Source organism: Calonectris borealis, unplaced genomic scaffold, assembly GCF_964195595.1.
Source record: "Calonectris borealis unplaced genomic scaffold, bCalBor7.hap1.2 HAP1_SCAFFOLD_65, whole genome shotgun sequence".
NCBI lineage: Eukaryota > Metazoa > Chordata > Aves > Procellariiformes > Procellariidae > Calonectris > Calonectris borealis.
The window spans coordinates 168,503-174,973 of NW_027441470.1; the positions used below are offsets into that span (position 1 = coordinate 168,503).

The 6,471-nt window shown below is 40.0% G+C and overlaps 1 long non-coding RNA gene across 1 annotated transcript; it reads right to left on the bottom strand.

The window, feature by feature from the left end:
• Positions 1-259: 259 nt before the first annotated feature.
• LOC142076552 (uncharacterized) lies at positions 260-3,032 on the bottom strand. The gene is made up of 3 exons (XR_012671211.1): positions 2,620-3,032; positions 2,469-2,526; positions 260-993 (listed from the first exon to the last, which is right to left on the bottom strand). It is a non-coding gene; the product is annotated as an uncharacterized LOC142076552 (long non-coding RNA).
• Between the last annotated feature and the right edge of the window lie 3,439 nt (positions 3,033-6,471).

Consider the following 6,471-nt stretch of genomic DNA (forward strand, 5'->3'; position numbering starts at 1 on the left):
ATTTTTGCTTTTGGCTTATCCTTCTCTTTTTTCTCCTTTTCAGACATCGGCTTGAAAACAATAGAATCTCCTTCCATAGGCTCATCTCTCACAGGGGTGGCATCATCTCTGCTTGGGCCATGAACAGGGAGTCCATTTTAACGTCTTCTGCTGAAACTGGCTCTCTTGGTTTTCTCGCACCTGCTAACAACTCAGCATTGGGAAATCCTTCATCCTCATCCCTTTTTCTTCTCTTTTTATGCTTTTTCTCTTTTTATTTCCTTGGCCATCTCCCAGTGGATTTTTCACCTCCTTCTCTTTTGATTTGGTAGGATCCTTGATGCCATGGCTCTCTCTTTCAGAAGGTTTTTCAGGGTAATTTCCAGCTATATTGTGATTTTGGTGGCTCTGCCAAGCAGGATAATCCTCCCTACGTCCCCGAGCATATGGTGAATTCTCTTTCTGGTCCCAGGTGGACCAAACCTACCTGGAGAAAAGTTCTCTCTGTTTACTGGAGGGTGAGGTTGAGCGCCAACAGCATAGCCCTTGTAAAACTTTCCATGCCATTCTCTGTAGTTCCTTTCCCATTCCCGGTACCTTGTCTTTTCAAATGGATCTCTACAGTCAAGTGATCTGCCATAGTAAGCTTTCAGATCATATGGTGGAACTTCTCTGTATCTGTTAAAATACTCCCTTCCTCCTTCCCCTTGAGGTATAGTCTGTTTAGTGGGAGACTGGCCTCTAAATACTGGAGACCTTGACCGTGAATGGCATCTTCTGCATGGGGGTGACCTTGACCTTGAACGCTGATAACCGTGTGACCTTGACCTAGAACGATAGTTACGCCTCTTCCCTTTGCCTCTTCTTGGATACGGCAGCAATCGCGAGTAGGAACGAGAATGGGAAGGACTAAATGAGCGAGAGCAGGAGCGAGTGTGGGAAGAACCTGATCTTGATGTGGAGCAGGTAGACGAACTTGTAGAGTAAGGTGAAGCACTATAAGGAGACTTGGACCTGAAAAAAACCACAACACACAAAAAAAGAAATGAAGTTAATTCAAAACAGTCATTCTCCCCAATTTTTTTCCTTCCAAATTTGGTTTGGGTTTTTTCTCCTCTCCATACGCTTATGTCAAAGCTTCTTTCAGCTGCTGACATAATGCTACTGCAAATTGAGGAATTTGATAACATTTTTCAATTCCATTTGTCTTGTTTTAGTTATGCATGCTTACTATCTGCAATGAAAAATTCTATTGGAAAAAACACTGTCATTTTTCCTTATGTCAGATGCACTTTAGTGTAACTGCAGTCCGATATGCTGTTGAAATACAAACGTGAAAAACAAGGCAACTTCATTGAGCCAAATACTTCCTCCTCTTTAAGTCTCCGTTGTTCTCTGTAAAACTCCTCCCTAGATAAGGGAGGCCAATGGCATCCTGCCAACTTAAGCATTTTTCTCCCTGCTTTCTGTTCATTAGAGACTACGCTCATTTCCTGATCCTCATACTTGCCTTCCACATCCTCACCCCCAACAGTTCATTCAGTCTTCTCTCCTTATACTCAGCTTTGCACCTGTGGATGGAGGCTGCCCACACCTGAAAGAGACTCCCATCTCCCGTGGGCCAAGTGCCCACTGCTCCTCTGCCACTCCTTGATACACTTAATACATCACACTTCTGATCTTCCAAGTACTGCACAGATATTAACTAATCTTCTCTGGAACTTCTTTTAACTTCTTCCACATACGCTTCCTATGTTGTTGCCTCATCATGAGGTATTTGGCCTGGTCCTGTCCCTGAATTGTTGTTTTCTTGCTGACTGAATTGGAAATATCAGATCCTGGTTTTTCTTTTGATTTACCTTTAAGATTTTATAAACACAATGCACTCTTACAATCTGTCTATAACAAACATATAGCGAAAGGAAGGACTAGCTTGACGCTGCAGTAATAGGTAAAACAGACTCCTCTCTCTCCAACTGAGAGAAAGCGTCTTGGCTATGTGAGATGACTAAATTGAAGAAATTCAAAATTGTCATAAAAGAACAGTGTTGACTTTTCCAACCATTTGCTCATGCAGTATCAACTAAGTTGTTAAAAAAAGAATGTTGGAGGCTGATTCCTATTGGGAAATCAATTTCTTCAGCCCTATTCAGCCAGTAATGGAAAAGGTGGCTTTCCATCTGATCCTTTAATTATCTTTAATTTTTATAGGCAATTATGGTTTCCTCAAAAAGCGTTCATTTCTCAGAGTCCTGTTTTCAGTCATGTACCGGAGTTTTATTTTAAATAACCTTAGTGGAAGCACAGATGCCCTTTGTAAAAGCCAATTCAAATGAAGCCATTTAAAAATTAATTACCACTTGGATTCTCCACAACTATCTGTGCATACTTGCTTCATTATAAATCAGCTGTTGTATAAGTTATGCGTTATACAGCCTCTTTTAACAGGTGACAAGGAGTCATCTACTGAATTTCTGTAGAATACTTACACTTCCCAGCCTGGTCTGCCACCTGCTGAGCGAACTGGACTGGCTCTCATTGGATGACCTTTTGGAGTGGGGAGAGGAAAAAGAAAGAAATCCCATTCAGTTCCTCTGAAGGTAATTTTTTTAAAGAAATTCTGAAGTTACAGTTACTTACCAGTTGTGGGTATTGCTTGTCCTTGGGGGCCCAGAAGACTTGGTAATGCTGGTTGTCTTTGTACGGGAACCTGATAGACATCTCAAAAAACCATTAGTAGGCTTGAGTTCTGAAGGTTTTAACCAACTCTCCCGTGGAGAAGAATGTGGATTAAATGCCGAACTATCTGTTTGTTCCAGACCACAGTAAGTCACCAGAGTTGGCTATATCATTTTCTATGAGAGAAATGAATCCCACCTCTCCTTTGCCAGAGGGTAAATGTAAATTGCAGGCTCAGGGTAAAGTTCGTCTCCGAGTAACTACATTTTATAAATGGAAGAAGTCTGTTTCCTACAAAATGAGATCCATGACAGAAACACAGAAGTGCTACCAAGTGCATTTTAAAACAGCCACTCCTGTCAGCACAGAGCCGTATTTTCTTAGTTTATAGCAACAGGAAACTTCAGTCTGTTTCACACATGGGATTTGATAAAAGTCAGAGGGGGCGGAAATCTCAGTCCAACAGCTACTTGTTAAATTTTGCAAGAAGCCTTTGAAACATAAACCAAAAGCAAAACGAGCTTTCAGAGAGAACGACTCCACTGCAAACACTACTGAAATGTTTTGCAGAAATACAGATTCTTAGCATACCACACGTTTGACCAACTTCCAGGGGCACGAACAGCAGGACCACCCTATTTTAATATTCAAAAGTATCCCAGATTCTATGGTTAAGCACAATGACAGTGCTTCCTGCCCCGTAATTACAGATGCTGGCCAACTTGGTTGCATAGCCACTCAGACATGCACGCGTGGTTTCTCTCGCTCACTTTTTGGCCAGTCCAATTAATTCCATACTTACGCATTAATAGTTGGTATTGCGTATTTTCCAGTGTTTGTCAGCATAGCACCCTTTGTATTGGGGTCTTTCACCTCCATCATGAAACTCCTTGGAATTCCTGTGCTCTTTAATTCTGGGAACAGGCTCAACATTTTTGTCCTGTTAAGAAAAGAAATGCAGACATATCTCCTTTTAAGACCCACACTTAAAATGACATTTCAATGATTATTTTAAGCAGCAAAAGCCTTTAATCCTCTCCTTTTACCTAGCATAAGGGTTGCTCGACTAAAATACTTATTTTCCTAAATGAATATAGCCAGGATGTTCCAAAGGCTTGAGCAGTGTTTTGAACTCATTCCATTCTTTGGCTTAAGTTCAGGTTCTTTAAGGGTGAAATATCCCTTAGCTCACCATCCCCTCAGAAAAGAGATACAAACCCGCTCCTCCTCCAAAGCGCAATTCAGAGCACAAATATTCAATAGATGGGGTCAACAGAAACATCTTGGTTTTACATGAAATACTAAAAACTGTGAACTGTCATTAAACAGAGTTAAAACCAGAAACATTTCCAGTAATATTGAAATATATAAAAATATGCATGAAAGTTCACAGAGCAAGATCTGTGGACATACTTAATGTCTATGACCTACAAAAAAGAAAAGTTTACATTTATAATGCCAGGTTTCCCTTGGATTTTGAAGGGCTTTGCAACATTGCCCTATGAACCTCTGTCTTTCACCCCAAGAGAAACAATTCTTAATATGAGTATTCATGGATTTGTTACGTAACTGCCAAGGTAAAAAAATGAAAAGCTAAGGAACACCAGAAGTCCCCCACAGTCTTACCCCATTTGTTGGGCAGTTCTTTATACAGTCGCCAGGTTTTCCGCAACGAAAGCAAGCAGATGATGGTGGAGGTGGACCCCAGGGTTTCTTCATGTAACTAAAAGGGTTTGGGGCAAAGAAGAAAAAGGTATGCACGTGTCTCTCTCGTTAAAACAAACTTCTCTACAATCTTTCCATAATCTTCAAAGAACAGATTTGACATTATCAACACTTACTTGATTGGATCATATTCCTGGCAAGACTGTAGCATCATAGCTTTTATTTTATCTTCTTCGGAAGCATTGGCTTCAGCCAGATTGGCAGTCTGTTTAACAGGTAATTATTTGACACATACATTAGAAACACATTTAAGCCCACACTGCCAAAGAGAACACCACTCACCCAACCCTGTAAAGAGCAGCACAACGCCAGCTGAGGTTGCATGAAAACAGCTGCTCATATGAAACAGAGTTGTCCAAAAGATGTTCTGGGGAGTCCTTACGTCATCACAGGCTGTTTATGTGCCTGTTAACCTACTTGAAAAGAGCATTCCTGGGCACTCAAAACCTTAGGCTCTTCATGTTCCCCCCCACTAACTTCTTCATAGGAAGCAAGTTAACTACAATAAGCAAAACCTGCAGTTTTTTTCCAGTTGACCGTGTCCTTTTAACATACAAATTGTAATATAAATGTTATGCAGAACTGGATCTTCAAATTATTGAAGCCAGCTGATTTTTTTAAAGTAGTATTTGTTCAAATGTTTTTATTACACACTAGTACAGATACAAGCAGGGTCTAAGGGAGTGACTGTAAATGATTTGGACCCTCAAGCACCTATCATTCAGATCAACCACTCATGGTTTTGGTTTTAGATGCATTCATTCACAAAAGCAACCAACTTGTTTCAGCATTTTGTTAAAGGGCTGTTTCATATACACAGCTTTTTCTCAACTGTAACATAATCCAGATCGACATCTATGAAATCATTTCCATTAACATTTACAGAAGACTTTACAGGTACTTGACTAATTTGTTTGAACCCAAGCGGTTTACAAAACACATCCAAAACCCACAAGACATTACTAGGAATAGACCAAAATTCAAGATGGCATTTAATGCATAATAAAACGGAAAACTTTTTACAACACATTGCCTCCATGCTAAGCCAGTCTGCACTGAGGAGGTTAGAGTAAGGAACCGTTTGGAGCTGCTTTATCTTATGTTCCTCTATTTTTCTGAAATACTTACATTTTCTCAAAAGCTTAAATGTGTACACCACTTGGACAGTTTTTCACATTTTAGAGTAAAACTTCACCTGAGTTTACAGAACCAAGGACATGTTTAGGGACAGCGCTAACAGAGACCAATTTCTCCTGGTGGCTACCTTCCAAACTATTTTTTTTTTCCTTACCAAATGTCCACAATTTAATTTCTGCAGTGAGAGAGGGAAGAAGTTACCAGTGGGAAGAGATTTTTCTTTCTGGGAAAGGAACTCCAGCCTGTATTTTCAGAAGAAAGGACTAGCTCCTCTGCATTAGGCCCTGCCTTCTCTAATCTTTGTAACTTTAAAGACTAGTAATTTAATTGGCTAGCACTACGCCTTTTCACAAAGTGCAATCCCTAGTGCTTTCCCAGACAAAGTTACATGTTGTTGAGCAAAAAATGCAAGCAGTTCCATAGCAAAACATGGCATTACAACAGTTTCAGAAGGTCACGTTTGCTAATATGCCACACATACGCATCAGTATTTTCCTGTAAACAATTAGGTGCATTTACACAATTTACACAGTCTGCGATCAAACAAATTAGATTGTGTTGTCCACTGTATATATACTACAGTGTATGAAATTGTGCAGCATTCAAAGCATGGATCTATAACTGTAGCACCTAGAAATTCAAAAATAGCCATGCAGTTGTCCGTGTTCCAGAAACGCTTCTATTTTGGCTCTTGCAAACCCCCCTGAAATGTCCGTCACTTACAGCCAATTAAATTCTTCTGTGAAAATTGTGTTAGTTTCCAATGCAAAATGAACGAAAAGTATGAGAAACGGTAAACAGCTTCTGAAGTGCTTCTTCTTTGTGTCTTGAAGATGAGTAATACTGCAACATTACGTTGCGGCTGATAAGGTCCTCCCTCTTCTATCTTCCCAAACTGGCAACTACTCTTTACCAGGATAGTATCAAAATATACACACATTTTAAAGTCAA